Raw genomic sequence first — 16,728 nt, 5'->3', positions numbered from 1 at the left:
TAGAATGCAAATTATGGAGACCCCACCCAAATCTACTGATCAGCAAACATTAGGGTAGGAATCATTAGGGTTGGAACAACTACCCCACTCCCACCTGCAACCTACGCATGTTCAGTCTGAGATGCACTTCAGAGACCTGTATTGAGCTCCACTGGAGGTTGAAGGTATCTTCTGATATAAGCCTTAACATCCTCTGGTGCCTGAGCCTCCAATAACATCTCAGCAGGCCTACTTCAGGCCTCCAGCAGGAACCTCTGCTCATCTAACAGTCACTGAGGATCTGGGGACTTTAACTCTAAATTTTCTCTTTGTGGCCTCAAACCTCGCTACTATGGCTTAGTGATATGAAAAAATAGAGGAAGCAAAATATGTGGGGCCTTTCAATGCAGTCCACTTGCCTAGACTTTTATTCCAGAAAGGGGGTAGCCCACTGGGGATTAGGAAGCTTATCCAGCTGCCTCTTCCTTATTGAAAACAATGTTCCTGTCCACAGGTAACCTTATCCCCTAGCTCACTAGCTCCTCTTGCTATGCAAAGTGTGGTCCATGGAGCAGCATCAGTATCGCCTGGGAGCTTGCCAGAAATGCAATATCAGACTTCACTGCAGACCTATACAATCAAAATCTGAATATTAGCCAGGAATACATGGGATTTGTATGCTCATTAAAGTTTGAGCAGCAGTAGTCTCCCTTGGTAGTACTAGGTCCAGGCTGCACATTGGAGTCACCTGAGAATATGTTACAAAAGCAATAGTACACTCCAAAGATTTTTATTTAATGGTCTGAGGTGATTCTTGGACATCAGGGTATTTTTTTTTTTTTTTCAATTTCCCCAGGTGATCCTCATATGTAGGTTGGTTTAAACCTTGTGGCCTGGCTAAACCAACAGACTCAGAATAGTCAGATCTCCCTGACTGAAAATCTGCATGTCACTCAAAGGCATAAAGAAGGAGGAGAGGTGGATGGATGTGCCACACATATTACAAATATTAGTTCATTTGATTCTGTGAATAACATTGAGAATGTGCTATCAATTGATCCTCTTAACCATTAAAGGAAACAAGTTTGGGAGTTTAACTTACACAAGATTCTAAAATTAGCAAGCTGTGAAGCCAGGATTTGAAAGTCTGAACTGAAAATCTGCATCTTGCCCTGGCCAGTGTGGCTCAGTTGGTTGGAATGTTGTCCTATAAACTGAAAGGTCATGGGTTAGATTCCTGGCCAGAGCACATGTCTGGGTTGTAGGTTTGGTCCCTAGCTGGGGCATGTGTGAGAGGCAATCAGTCAATATTTCTCTCCCTCTTTCTCTCCCTCCTGTACCCTCTCTCTAAAATCAATGAGCATGTCCTCAGGTGAGGATAAAAAATAATAAATAAAATAATAAAAAGAAAGAGAAAAGCTATGTGTCATTTGCTAAACATAGAAACTAAGTAACACAAAATGAAACAATATAGAAGCATGCCATAGAATATCTGTTCTAACACATGGGCTTCCCAGTATACAGGATTCCAAACCAGTTTACTCGATAGTCAAAAAACACAAACTGTCAGACTAAAGGGGCTTCCTTGAATTCTTCATACAAAATTTTCAAGATCTGCATTCTCTCTCCAACCCTCCTTCTCAGGCATAGCTCTGGGTGTGCCCTCACCAGTGGTGGATGTATAGGCCAGGGGCTACCATACCACTCTGCAGGAAACTTGCAGTGGAAGGAATGCTGAACAGGAAGACTTTTCCATGCAGCCTGGTGATGGGTCTCTCATGTCACCTTCTTGAACCTTGATTCTCAGAGTTGAGTGTATCCCTGGGGATAAAGGGAAGGCTGTATGGTTAGCAAAAACAACTGTACCTCAAATCTGCTTGAAGTCCCATGCCAACTCTTTCACTTACTATGTGACTTTGGACAGGGTATTTCACCTCCCCATGCCTCAGATAACTCATCTCTAAAGTAGAGAAAAGGACCTTGCAACACCGCCTTCCTTGGCTGGCTGTTATAAAGACTGTGATGATATATATCATGGAATACAATGTCAATGATAGAAATTATTATTATTTAATGACTGAAAATGGCCTTCTGCCCTCTTCTTCCTTCACTAACATTGAAACCTCTGCACCATCAACATGTACGCTTCCTGACAATCCCTCTTCCATACAGAGCGACATGCCCCAGGCTCACCACTAGCACACCATGGAAAATATTACCAAAACAACCTAATAAACCTAACTGAATGAAGTTGTCCATGCAGAGCTGCCTCTGTCACTTGACCACGAGCTCCCTGAACACAGGGACTGTGATGTTCCCAATAAACTCCCAGCCCCTAGCCCAGTGCCTACTCATACATATCAAGGTCCCAATAAATAGTTGTAGAATAAATAAACAAAATGTAAGTATTTGGAGCTGGCCCTCCAAGAATCGGCTGGTACATTCCCTGTACCTCAAAAATTTCACTATTGGGTCTCTGCATAGAACTGAGGTATCACCACTCATCATCTTCTCTGTAGCTCCTTATCTATCCATGGCCCATCAGTCTGGACCCCCGCATGGCTGTTTTCTGTTCATAACTAAGATAAGACAAAGTCTCAGGTTCTCTCCCCAAAACTCTCCTGCAAAGGCCTTGGGCAAGCTGGTGCCCATGCACCTGATACAATGGAAGAACATCTAGAGGGTATTCTCTGTTGTTCAAAACAATTTCTGCCTCACAAATCATGATGAATACACACAACTTCACTCTCTGAGAAACATTCCTTTGGGTTTCCTTCAAATGATCTATTATTGATAACAAAATATATGCCACATACTCATTTTATCTCCATACTACCCCCCCGCCCAGGATAAGTACTTTATATGATTTAAGGGTAGGGAAGATGCTCCTGGGAGCCTTCCCAAATTTCCTTGTTGTATTCCTCAGAAAAGAAGCTAAAAAATTCCTAGTCACTGTCCCAGCACTTTCTTGGGAATATGTCACAATTTTAGCCAATGGAACCTGAAGTTTGCTGGGAAAGGGGTAAGGAATAAGGAAAATGTTTTCTCCCTGATAAAAAGAGATGCAAAGAAGAAATAACATTCTTCTTCAGCTGGATGTTTTCAGGCCTACAGGTGATGCCTGGAATGGTACTAATAATCTTGCAACCATGAGGAGAAAGAGCTAAAGGACCAACCCAATCTGATAAAGCTAGACAGCAGAAAAAGAGATGCTTGATGATGACAGTAGGCTTGTTGCTATGTGGTATAATAAACATTCCCACTGTTTAAGCTACTTTTAGGTGGGTATTAAATTTAATTATAGTTGAAACATCCCTCATGGGTGTGCAACTTTTTGGCACCTCTGGCCCACACTGGAGGAAGAAGAGCTGTCTTGGGCCACACATTAAACACACAAGCACTAATGAAAACTAATGAGCAAAAAAAGGTTTTAAGTAAATTTACAATTCTGTGTTGGGCCACATTTGTAGCCATCCTGAGCTGCATGCAGCCCATAAGGCCATGGGTTGGACACCGGAAGTGGACATGAGAAGCTAATTACCTTGGCTGAGAAGACCACATTGCAATTAGCAAAAGAAAGGAAGGAACTAACAAAATAGCAGAGGAAAGAAACAAACATTATCAATGAATCATGAGCAACACACTCAATCAGGAGGAATTTAAAAATATACCACTTAACCCTCACCAAAACCCTAGAAGAATATATAAAATAAAACTGAGGGACAGAGTTAAGTAACTCCTGATGGTCAAGTAGAAACTGGCAATCTTAGTAATCCAACCTAAGCTGCTGTGACTTCAACGTCAGGAGGAATCTTCCCATGCTACATGCATGCAGAGCTGGTTTCTGTTTGCTCAACTTTAGGTTGTATGACTGTGTGCCTCAGATATTTTCTGGTAAAATAATTCCGTTAGGAAGAATTTAAGGCATAAGAGGAGGCAATGGTTTTCTCAGGGAGACAGGGAGGGCGTGGGGTAACAGAACAATAGTAGAATGCTGAAAGCTACCTGGGAAGACGTCAAATTTTATGCAGAGCAGACCCATATAAACATTGCCTTTTGACTGTAAAATACACACATGTACACACACAATCTATTTTGCAGTCTTTATTAACTATATATTATTTGATATAGTTATGGCATAGTTAAGGAAAACTTTCACAGATGAATAGGATTTGGTCTTTTCTGTATAATATATCTGCTTACTCTTGTTAGACCTTAGAAACTCCAATACACTAAAATTGTATTTCTAATGACAGAAGATTCATCTCGGCTCATAGAGGATGCATTTCATTATTCACCACACATTTACATTCGAATAAATGAACTTGTTCATTATATGTTGTAATCTTTTTGTTGCACAATGTTTCCATTTTTGAAAGCCATGTAATCACTTCATTGTTCTGTTGGCAATTGTCACTATATAATATATAAAATTTTGAAAGGATGTAATTTAAGGATTTTGATCTTGCAGCATAAATATATGCATGACACGTAATACAAATATACTTACTCCAGATGGTTGCTTAAAACAGATAAATCAAATTTCCCAGTAGTAACAAACTAAATTTTCAACCAAAAATACTTTTTTTTCACTGATTAAAGTGGCCAAACATTCAAGTCACTCCAACTAAATATGTGTCAAAATAGGGGAAGGTCATGGTAAAAATGAAATTGGATTTTTCTGGTCATTTTAAGTGTTTCATGGAAGCTCCTGGAGATGAAGGCCCTCCCATCTGAAAAAGTCCAGGTTTTCCCATCTGGAAAAGTCCAGGCCCTCCCATCTGGAAAAGTCCACTTCAATTCTGCCCTATTTCAAAAGAGAACAAGCTCAGCATGTTTGGGTTTCATGGGAAAAGAAGTGGATGCAGTGAGTTTAATCCACCAAGATGAAATTGGCAATGCTTTTCCATAACACCTTCAAGCTGTATTTACAAGCCTTTCAGACATAGGAAAAAACAGAACACTACAGAAAATGTTAACTAGAAAAAAACATGTTAGCTCAGAAAAACAAATAACCCTCAAAGCCAGGGAACTCCGTGTTTATTGACTCCAGCCCTGCCCTGCATAGTTACCGTGCGGCCCACGTGCATTAACAAGCAGCCTCTCTCTTCCTGCTCTGTCAGTAGTGACTCTACTGCTTTCAGCAGCTAGTAAAATTAAACCTCTTCCAAATAATTCTCATGTGCACAGACTGTAAAGTGAATGTAAATTAAAGTAATGCATTACCAAAAACTTCAACTTCTTTAGAGAGCTGCCTGCTAGTCCCGCTTTTACAAATGTTCTTCATTTACTTCTCACGCTAACACAGAAAGCCATCTTTGCTTCCCAACCCCAATTATATAACCAAGTTACCTGGCCCTAAACACCCCCAATATGCCTGCTGCTGACCTCATTCAAGGACTGAGGCTCAGCACCTTTGGTATATAAAAAATTTCTAATAAATAAGAAAGAATGGCAAAAATACCAACGGAGAAAGAGTTAATGTTCACGAACAGGTCAGAAAGACAGAGAGAAGCAAATGCCCAATTAACATAAGATAAAAATATGCCATTTCTGTAGTAATCAAATAAATGTAAATAAGAAATAAATAAGTGTGATTTTTGTTTTAATATATGAATAGTTGTGATTTTTAAGAGGTATGACATTAATATTTTTTGAAACTGAAAAACACTGATTTGATTATTAAAGTAAGATATTGATGTTTACATTCTAAAGACCACACTATTATAGATATTAAATTTTTAACAGAATGTTTCTAAGGAGATTCTACATGTAGAAAATAATGGAATTTTGACAGTAATTTTAATACTGTTGCATTTTGAAAATGATGAAAAATGGATGAACTTCAAATATTGCTGCTTGTGGTACTGTAAATTGGCATCACAATTAAAAATGAGGGACCCTCACTAAATGACCCAATACCTCCCCTTCCATAATCAAATTCTCGTCTTACCAGTCAGAGTTACACACAGCCATGGCCACCCAACCTAAGCCACAGAGCCCATTAATGCAAAAGCCCTGGCTAAATTTTGATCATCAATCAATTAGTCCAAACCAGAAACACTGGGGACATTAAAAATTCTCAGTTCACCAATAACTTTAGTCAATGCCAAATTATACCATCTGGTACTTACTATATTCATTAATCCTCATATAGGATTATATTACAAGGAGCATATTCAATCAATTTCTCATATCATATCTAATAGGTATTGTAATAGCATGAATATTCTGCATAGGAGGAGTCTATTCACCCACTGATGCTTGACAAATGTTTGCCTGTGACTTTCATTAACACTTAAGAAGGTCGTGTTTAAACTCCAGCACACAGTGAAAGACTATAATCCTATGGCTTTTCCTGTAGAGATATCTAAAGCAAATTCAGAGCACACTCATCACTGATGTAGGATATAAATACTTAGATTATCTCCAATAACAATCCCAGAAGTAAATGTGATTACTGTATCAATCCAAAACATCTGCAGAGATGCACCAGTGGCCAACATAGGCCCAGATATACTAAGAAAATGCATAACACTCTCATTTGCAAGCCATTATCCTTTCTCACCAGCATCTCTGTCTCGGTGAGTTCTGTAAATTGAACAGAAGCAACATGTGTGAGTTGCTTGGTTACATGAAATCAGGCTGCACAGTGTTCCACCTGTGTCTGGCTGGGACTCATTGGCACCTTTTAGGAAACTTGTCATTTTTTAAGAAAAGGGAGCTGCTATCGCTGGGCAGCCATGACTGTTATCTGCACGACAGGTCATGGCTGAGCGATGTTTTCTGCTAATTAAATTCACTATGGGAGATTCTTAACGTTCATCTCCATGGGAAATGGATCTGAAAATCTGGATGTTGCCCCTAATTGCTTCTGGTAACAAGGTTATGAAACCTGGGCTGTCGTACGTAGAGAAAGCAGAACTCAGATAAATGGGCCCACTCTCAGACCATATGGGCTTCTTCAACCTGTAGCTGGAAAAGCTAAAATTGGGCTCAGCTGCAACTGGGCACTTCCCGAACGAGGCCTGTCACTTTGCATTTTTCAATTACTTACCTGGAAATGCGGCAAGCAGGCAATTTTGACAAAGCACAATGGTAAACCAGCGCATGTTATTTGCCTAACCTGTACTGAGAACTTAGCTGTGGCCTCATCCAAGGTAGGGCTACTCAAAGTGTAGTCTACAGATTGGCAGCATCGACATCACCTGAGAGTTTGTTGGATGTGTGAATTCTCAGACCCATTGAATCAGGGTATCTGAGGGTAAAGCCCTGAAATCTGAGTTGTAGTAACCTTCCCAGGAGATTCTGATACCTACAAAAGTCTAGGAAGCCCCAGTCTTAAAAACACTGATTTACAAATCAGTTGAGGAACACAGCTATCTTTCTGAACCTTGGGGAGCTGATTTAGACTGTGACCTCAGTTTCCTTGTTGTTCTGGTTACCTACTGCTCTGTGGCTTACCACTCCAAAACACAGAGGCTCAAAAAAGTAACAATAGTTCTGTGAGTTGGCTGAACTCAGATGGGAAGTTTATGCTTGCGGTCTCTCATGTAGTTGAAGTCAGGATGGAGTCATCTAAATAATCAACTCAGCTGGAAGTCCAAGATTTTTGCTTCACTCACACGGCTGGCATCTAAACTGAAATGGCAAACAGCTAGCTGAGTATCTCTATATATGGCCTCCCATATATAGAGATATGGTCACCTCAGACTAGTTGGACCTGTGACATGGTGGCTGGCTTTTCCCCAGATGGCACATTCTGAGAAACCAGGGCCAAAGCTGCCAGGTCTTTAAGCCTTGGGTCTGTGACTAGTACAATACCACTTCTGCCACATTCTTTGAGTAAAAAGCAAGCCACAGGGCCAGCCTGGAATCAAGCAGAGGGTCTTACATAAGAGAGGGTTTACAAAAGATTGGAAGTGTGGGGACAAGGGGAGGGAGACATCTTTAGAGGCAAGTTTTTATACTCATAAAATGAAGGAGGTGGCCTATATCTCTAAAGGCCTTCATGGTTTTTTTAAATGATTTTGTGCTGCAGGCAATACCCATATTTCTTAGAGTCCATTATATCTATCTCCAGGAGGCCCATTTCTCCATAATATCACTGCCACTCATTTAGCACTAAGCACATGCAGTCTTGCATTAAGATTTGCCTTACAAATGTAGTTGTTCTGACTTCCCAACTTGATTATAAAATCCTCAAGGCCTTTATGCCTTCTTGAAACTCCATTACCTGGTGCAGTGACCTATACCTCATTTTAGGCTCTAAATGAAGATGTGATGATGATGATGATGATGATGATGATGGCCCAATCACTGCTGTTAAATCATCCTGTCTACGTGGATAAGTACAAAATAACCTTTTGCAAAGTTGAAAAATAATAACACATGCCTTTTGTAATTTTTACAGGTCTTTTTAAGGTAGACTTCTTATGACAGACAAAATGGAGCTGTGACTATTATTTCCATTAAAGTATGGTTTGTTTTCAATGTATACCTTCCCTTTTTTTATTCCCCAGTACAGAGTAAACAGTATTCTGTGGTCATAAAAACATTTCATTTTCCTCCTAGCCATACAGGAAGGCTACATTTCTTAACCTCCTTGAAACTAGGTAGGACCACAAAACTGATCTGATCCACAATCCTAGTCAGTCATACCCCACCAAAGGAAGACAGAGAGTGAAGGTCCCATGTGAATTGTGATGTTCTTACCTTGTCGGCTCCCAGCTGGGTTGTAACAAGGTGGCCTTGAAACTACAAGATAAAAACAACCTAATCCTGTATTCATTCCTTGAAGAAGAGCTACTCAGTCAAGAATATCCTCATTGCATTTTGCATGAGCAACGATTAAACTTCCATTGGGTTAGGACATTGGACTTGGAAGTGTTTGTTATAGCAGCTAACCTACACTGACTGATATATTTAGCTTATTCCCAGAGTCAATCCTGTGAGACATTGTCCTATATAAATACTTAAATTGATATTTAAATTGGGTATTTTTAATCAATAAATAAATTTCTACAACATCATTTTTAATGGGAACCTATTAATGCATTTGTTTATATATTTCACATTTTATTCAATCAAATTCATAATATTGTATCTTTAGAGCAATGTGTCACTATGAAAACAAAGCTGACCTCTTCCATCTATCTCATCATTGTATTTTCTATCAGATCCTCAACAAGTTCTTGCAAGCAAGCTATGTATATTTGACTCACTAGGTTTGTTATCTTTGTTCATTCTATCCCTCATCTCATTCAAGTATTTCTCAAAAACCATTTGTGAGCACCTGCTATGTGCCAGACATTATTCCATGTTCTTGGGATTCCAAGAAAAGTAGCATATGGCCAAGAGACTGACAATCACAGCAACATAGTGAGCTCTAGAAGAAGGGTATACAAGTGCAATGAAAGTAAAAAAGCCAGTTTTCTTAATTACAATGAGAGAGTAGAGACGTTTTTACAAATGTGTTTATATCCATACTGAGTTTTGAGAGGTGAGTGGCAGTTCACCAGGTAGAGAAGGAGGGAAAGGGTACATCAGAAATAGGGAACATGCAAAGACCCAAAGGTGGGAACCATTGTATCTTGCAACATGGTCTTTATAGCTGGTCTAAGGATCCAGTTAGTATGACTCCTGAAGTGACTGAGTAACCAAAGCAAGTTCAGGAATAATTTTGAGCCCCCAGGCAGCATTAACCTTGGAAGCACAACAGTGATATAGGAGTTTTTTGTCCATGACTGATCTGAAATTTACATTGTTTAACTCCAAGATTTATGTGGATTACCTGGCCCAACTAGGGTGATTGCTGACACATTTTTAGCTAAACTTAGAGGAAGAATCTCTCTAATCTTCTGTAAGTAACAATGGACCTGACAAGGAATAGTTAGGCTTCCTGAAGTTCTACCATGAAGCTCCCCTATTCATAACATTAGCCTCCATTGTGCACCCTCTTGGTGAGGATTTTATAACCCAAAGATTGTATCTCTGTCTGTGTTACAGAAGGTGGCTAGTCTCTCTTCTTTGAATACTGATTGCTTGACTTTTTGTATCCCAGATTTACCCAAATGGCACTGGTGCCTGATATCACTGCCCATCTAAGCCAAAAACTACTATTTGCCAATTCAGTAATTGTGCACAGACACATTGTGTTTGGGAAACTACAATTAGCTTGGTATGGCTGGGAATGCACTGCTGATTTGCAAATGATGATGCAAGGAAAGGAATTCATGGGCTAGATCACGAAGAGTGTTATATACCATATTAATGAAAATGGAGGTAATCTTAGGCAAATGAGAACCCAAGATGTGGTTACGTGATAAAACTGGATTTAAAAAAAAAAGCTTCTGACAGAAAGGCAAATAACTAGGTAGGAAGTGCTTGAAAAATCTGAAGTGATATTTATCTAAGGGCAGAGGAATGGAGAGGAGGGTAGAGATTTCCAAGATATTGAAGGAGTAGAATAAACTAAATATGATAAATTTTAAGTTTAAAGAGGGAGAAACCTGGAATGACCCTCCCAGGGTTTATTCATTGACATGGAAAATACAGTGTCCTAGTGTCATTAGCCACAGTTAGGAGTGAAACCTGGAAGAGAGGGAGGAGATAAGAGTGGGGAAGACTGAGTTTAAGTTTAGTCTATTAAGTTTGACAGGACTCTGAGACTTCAAGGTGAAAATTGTTGCCAGTTGGAAATGTGGTCTAGAATTCAAAATTAATGTCTTGATAGGAGAAATGGATTTGGGAATCATTTGCATACAGAGGTGGTAATCAAAAACTATGGCTGTTGATTGAAAAGCTAGAGAGTATGATGGGAAGTCATCCAAGCAAAGAATCCTGAGACAAAGGAGCATTAAAGGATCAATGGAGAACAAAGACATACAACAGAGAGGAATATGTGGCAGGGAGGTAGGGTAGGAGGAACAAATACTCACATGAGGACCTTCTCTAGCTCTCCAAATCCTGTCAATCCATGCCCTCCAAAATATGAAGACTTCACAGATATGCCTCTTTCATAAGGATATCTCCTACCTGACATCTGTCTCTATCGCCCCATAGGTCAAACGTGACCTGGTATTACTGTCCCTACATACTAGCTCTTGGAGGAGAGGAATAAGTCTCATTCAGTTGCAAACGACAGAAAACTCAAATTGACCTAAAGGAAAATGAAGATAAAACCAAGGCTAGATTATGCCTTTAGGTATGGTGATCCAAAAATTCAAAGTGGGCCTCTTTCTTCATTTCTTGATACTGATTTTCCCCTGCGTGGCTCCATTCTTAAGCAGGCTAACCCCACAGATGGACACTCACTGTTTCAGGTCTGCAATTTATATCTTAGCAACTCCAGTAGGAAAAGAGGTCCTTATTCATGGTCATTCTCAACTCTGGTTATCAGGTCATGTGCATAGGTTTAACTTAATCACCAAGGCCAGGAATGTGCTAAACTCCAACTGGCCAGTCTGGATCATATGACCAGGAAGTGGAAGCAGAAGCCACTTCATCTCAGGAGGATATTGACATAAGCCAAATGACAAGTGCCAAGAAAAAATATTACCAGGAAAAAATGGATATTGATGCTGAGTAAACCAATAAGATTTGTTTGTAGGGAGGGCCATGCATGCAATGGGCACTAACAAATATGTCTTATTGCCTGGTCACAAGTCACAACTGCCCACTTTGCTGTCATCATTAAATGACATAAAAATGTGTTATTATCAAGAGAAGTGACGTGTTTATGTGATAATGAGGAATCAGATAGAAAAATAAATAGCTAATATTTGTACTCTGTGGCATCCTGACGGGTGGAGCTAGAGAAAATTCAGAGTAGGGGGGAAGCAGACAGGAGCCAAATTGCTCAGAAGGACAGTGAGGGAGACTCAGGACTTCCTGGGAGGCTATGGGCATTTGAAAGTGAATGGGGAGGGGGTGCCGTGGTTGAAAACCACCCAATTCTGAGGCTGCTCAGTAATGAGAATAACAAACTTAGCTGAATAAATCAAGTCTACATTATTAGAAAAGTTTGACATTTGCTAAATTACCTATGAAAACTTACCCTGGTTATCAAGATGAAAGAAAAACAAGTTTACTCATTTCAAAGCTAAATGTCAGGCTCCCTTAAAGATCTACTAACACCTACAGATTGGAGAGGGGTGGGGGAAGAAATGCTATGCAAATTGAAGGCAATAAACTTTCCAGACATATTCATCTCCATAACTACTCAGAAATGTCTCCTGGTATTCTTAACTGGGTAAGTGTGTCTTTCTATTGCATCTATTTATTGGCCACTAATTTTTTAAAGTTATGCTCACAGAGCAGCATTTGACAACTAAATTGAAACACTGAAATATAGACACAGCAAAATTGACTCAAATTCATTTTATTTACAGATATAGCCAGAGGTATGTTAACAGGAAAGTTCACCAAACAAATGATTTCAGAATACTTAACTATCAGTTCTAGAACTGGGAGACTCTAGCAAACAGCCAAAACAACTCTTTATAAAACTAGAATTTAGAAGCCCCCATCCATATATGCTTCAGTGAATCAATTATCTATTACTAAAATTCACCATCTATTAGGAATAAAGTTGGAAAATTAAATATACTTGAAATATTGATGAAATAGATCATGTAAAAATATTTCCTTGTCAGTAATTTTAAGAAAATTTTGCCTACTAAAGTATTTCAAATCAAGTATACCAGTTTTACATAAGGATGGTTATTCTTGAACATTTACAGGTGACAGCCATACTATGTTTTAATTATAATTGTCTAAACCCCTCAAAATACATATATGTGTAATGCTGTACATGTAAGTACACATACATATAAGTATGCTTTATGAAAACACATGTAAAGTTGCCAAGAGTACAACAGACTTCAGCACCAACCTTAGATTTACATGTGCGCTTCCATTTATTCCCTAATGTATGGAGAGCTAATGTAACGATAACCTGGTGTTTACTAGGGAGAGAGTGGGGCTGTTCAATTGCTCCGAAAAACTGAAAGAGGAAAGAGGAGCCTGAGTGCCTCCAGGAAGTGATGTGACACCTCCAAATACACTTTGTGCATGACCGCTCTCTCTTCCAAACCATGTGTGAGACTAGATACTTCACAGTTCTTGGGCATTGTTCAAAATTCTATCTTTTAAATATTTTTAATTTAGATTCTAGATAAGATAGAAACCATATGCATACATATCCATACCCACCTAGGCACCTACATCCCCTGTATTACTCCTTTTTCTTGAAAATCATATTCTCCAGTTGAAAATAATCCTTCTTAACTACCTGTGGGACTTCTATAATTTAGAAGTATATAAATAAAATGATTTAGTGGAACTGTTAGATTCCACAAAAAAGTGAGATCATATGGTATTTGTCTTTCACTGATGGGCTTATTTCACTTAGCACAGTGTTCTCCAGCTCCATCCATGCTGCAGCAAAAAGTAAGATTTCCTTCTTTTTTACAGCTGCATAGTATTCTATTGTGTAAATATACCACAGCTTTTTTTTTATCCATTCATCTACTGATGGGTACTTAGGCTATTCTAATGGACAAAATAAACTAATGAACAAAATAGAAACAGAGTCACATGTACATGGAACAGATTGACAGCTGTTGGAGGTGGGGAGGGGCTGGATGAAATAAGGTAAAGGGACTAGCCAAAGAACACATATGCAGGACCCATGGACAGGGACAACAGTGTAGGAAGTGCCTGAGGGAAGGGTGGGGCTGGGTAGAGGTGGGCAAAGGGGGAAAAAGTGGGGACAACTGTAATAGCATAAACAATAAATATAATTAAAAATTAAAAATAATAATAAAAATAAAATGCTTTAGTGGAACCCAAAATAGCTGCCTTCCACAGGGAGATGGTGTGGGTTTCTAAACCAGTGGTAGAGAGCTATATGCATAGACACCCCAGAAAAAGAGCAGCATAGGGCCACCAAAAACCAGGCCTCACCCACCATGGGGGCACCTGATGAATGTGAGTGGGACTAACATCATTTCACTGCCCCTATTTGAATTAGCCTCCCTACTGAGATATTGTGTCTATTAAGATGGCAATTCTTGACAACAGAAGGGGTGTGCCTTCTGTCCATTCCCTCCCAACTCCTTCAAAAAAGGACCTTGGTTAAAAGGGGAGAAAGAAAATTATACTGTTTTGTGGCAGGGTCTTCTGTCCACATAGCAATGTGGCTACAGAGGCCTACATGCCTAGGGACTTCTGTGCCTTGTTGTCCAGCCGCCCACACTCTTGCACATATCTTTGCTACCTCCCTGGCATTTCAAGGGTTTAGGAGTCCTCATGCCATGATGTACACGATTATCGAGTCCCTGGGAACAACTGTCTCTAATAAAGAACAAAGACTCAATGGGACTGAACAATTGCTACCATTAGGGTTGCAGGAGTCTTGATTACAAAGCACCAAGTTAACAGAGGGCCAAAGAAGCTTGGAGAATGGCCCAGCTTATTCTAAGACTCAGGTTGTGACAGCTGTCTCTGGCTTTTACCTCCTAAGGCCATCTTCTTTTGGGGCAATTCCAGGTATAGGTGAATGGTCACTAAATGTGATGGTCTTTTATTTTTATTTTTTGTAATTATGTGGAAAGCTAGAAAGAACTAGGGAAAGAAATCCACCTTTTTTTCTACATGCTTTTATGATTTATGAAAAATTGATCTACTCCCTTCAGTTAGATAACCATGAGTCAGAGAAATACAGTTACAATAAAGTGGCGGTGTCATTTCTAAGGGAGACCACGCTCCAGTTCACGAATGATGGCCAATTAAAATAAATTATTTCTGTGGTGGAGCTATGTGAGATGAACTATCACCCAAGATGAATTAAAGCCTGAGCTTGGAACGCTTCCTATTGACTAGCCTGCAGTATAATTTATAATTATTTCTGTTTATGCGAGAGGTGGGGCAGAAGCACCAGGAAGAAAACTGACCTGGAACTCACCTGGTATGAATAAAGGCAGTGAAAGAGGCATCTGCCTGTTCATGTTTGGATCCATAAATATTTTTGCAGTAATCACAGTGTGAGGTACCTACATGAATATAGACAGATGGGGATATGTACAAGGGGAGACCCCCCCAAAACCTGAATTACCTTCTCGACAGTTGACCCCTTGTAGTACAGGCTTCCCTGCTAGGGGACTGTACTAGGAACCCATCTGTATCAGTGTACCAGCTGGTATTGTTGTGAGAGGCTATGTTCAGCATCAGTAAATTGTTTCTGAAGACTCTTTCAAAGCATTTGCCCATTTTGTGATTGGTGATTTACAAGCACATCTGCCCACACCAAGCTGAGAGTTCAGCAATTTTTGAACAAAAATGGCATGGCTTCTGTGTCTCCCACTCCCTCTACCTGATGTCACCCCAAGCCACTTCTTTTTTGTTTCCCCAGATGAAAAACAGTCCTCAAAGGGAAACATTTTGCCCATGCAGAGGAGGTGAAACAAAAAACGGCAGAAACACTAAAAGGCATCAAAATTGATTAGTTCAAAAGCTGTTTGGAGCAGTGGGGAAAAAATCTTGATAGGTGTATTGCATCAAGTGGAGAGGACTTTGAAGGGACTAAAGTTTAAAAATGTAAGAATAAATACACAAGTTTTAATAAATAAATCCCAGTGTTCTTTGGATCCCCCTCTCATGTAGAATCTCAGCAAAAAGCTCCTAACCCTGAAATATCCATCCAGTTGCTTGCCAGTAAGTGTTGTCACCTGCTCATGTCCTGGGATCCTGGGATCCACCTTGATGTGCTTTTTGTGCTTTTGAACTTAAACAGTTTTGTTGTTTCATAATGACAGGAATCATAAGGAGAGTGAGGGTGATTTTTTCTATTTTTCTATTTGTTGAGGGTGCTTTTCTTTTTCAGACACCTCTGAACTTTCTAAGACCTAACATAAGTAGACCCCTAGAGTTTCAATTATCAAAATAAGAACTACATTACCTCAATCATGGCAGCCATTATGATTAGTTGTGGGGGGGGGGATTCCAATAGCCCTATCTCTGACTCTTTCTATACCTTTGTTTTTCTTGCTCTCTTCTGTGTATGTATATTTTTGTACATTTTTATCTCACTGCCTCTTCATAGCTCTATATATCCCCAGGTATGGAGTGTTTCTCTAATCCCTGCTGTATACTCTCTCTCTACCTGAGTTTTCTCTTACACACACATATGCACACACATACATATATTATCACAAACACACACCACTTAAGATTGGGAGGCACAAAATTGAACACAAAATCTCCTTTCTTGCCTAAACCCTTAAATATGGCCCTGAAATATAAATTTTCCCAGAGCCAGTCGAATCAAGGAAAACTGACCCCTGCCCCTTTTAGATCTGTTTAGCTGAGGCCTTTTGCACCTGCCCTACAAACTTCTCCATACCAGGCTCAGGCAATAGCCCTAGATCAAATCAGCAGGAATAGAAAGGCCAAAGGCCTGATGGTGGGCCATTCAATAGGAAGCCAGCCTTGAAGCTAATATTTTTATATTGTGGCAAGAAGATTCAGCATGAGATATACCCTCTTAGCAAAATTTTAAGTGCACAATACAGTATTATTAATTACAGGCACAATGTTGCAGAGCAGATCTCAACAACAGACCGGTACTTGTACAACCGAAACTCCATACCGTTTAAACACAGACCCCAATCCTGTGCCCGGCTCCTAGAAACCATCATTCCATTCTCTGTCCCTATGCGTTTGACTAGTTTAGATTTTTCATATAGT

General features: G+C 39.7%; 1 long non-coding RNA gene across 1 annotated transcript in view; it reads right to left on the bottom strand.

Moving 5' to 3' along the window:
* Window positions 1–1,664: 1,664 nt before the first annotated feature.
* The window catches only part of LOC123479663 (uncharacterized), a 43,653-nt gene continuing 28,589 nt past the window's right edge, over window positions 1,665–16,728 (bottom strand). Inside the window, exon 3 of the long non-coding RNA XR_006655347.2 lies at window positions 1,665–1,800. This is a non-coding gene — a long non-coding RNA (uncharacterized lncRNA). The remainder of the gene's footprint in view (window positions 1,801–16,728) is intronic.

This window comes from Desmodus rotundus, chromosome 6 (genome assembly GCF_022682495.2).
Source record: "Desmodus rotundus isolate HL8 chromosome 6, HLdesRot8A.1, whole genome shotgun sequence".
Taxonomy (NCBI): Eukaryota; Metazoa; Chordata; class Mammalia; order Chiroptera; family Phyllostomidae; genus Desmodus; species Desmodus rotundus.
Note: the sequence above shows the minus strand (reverse complement) of the source record. Positions and strands in the feature narration are given on the sequence as shown.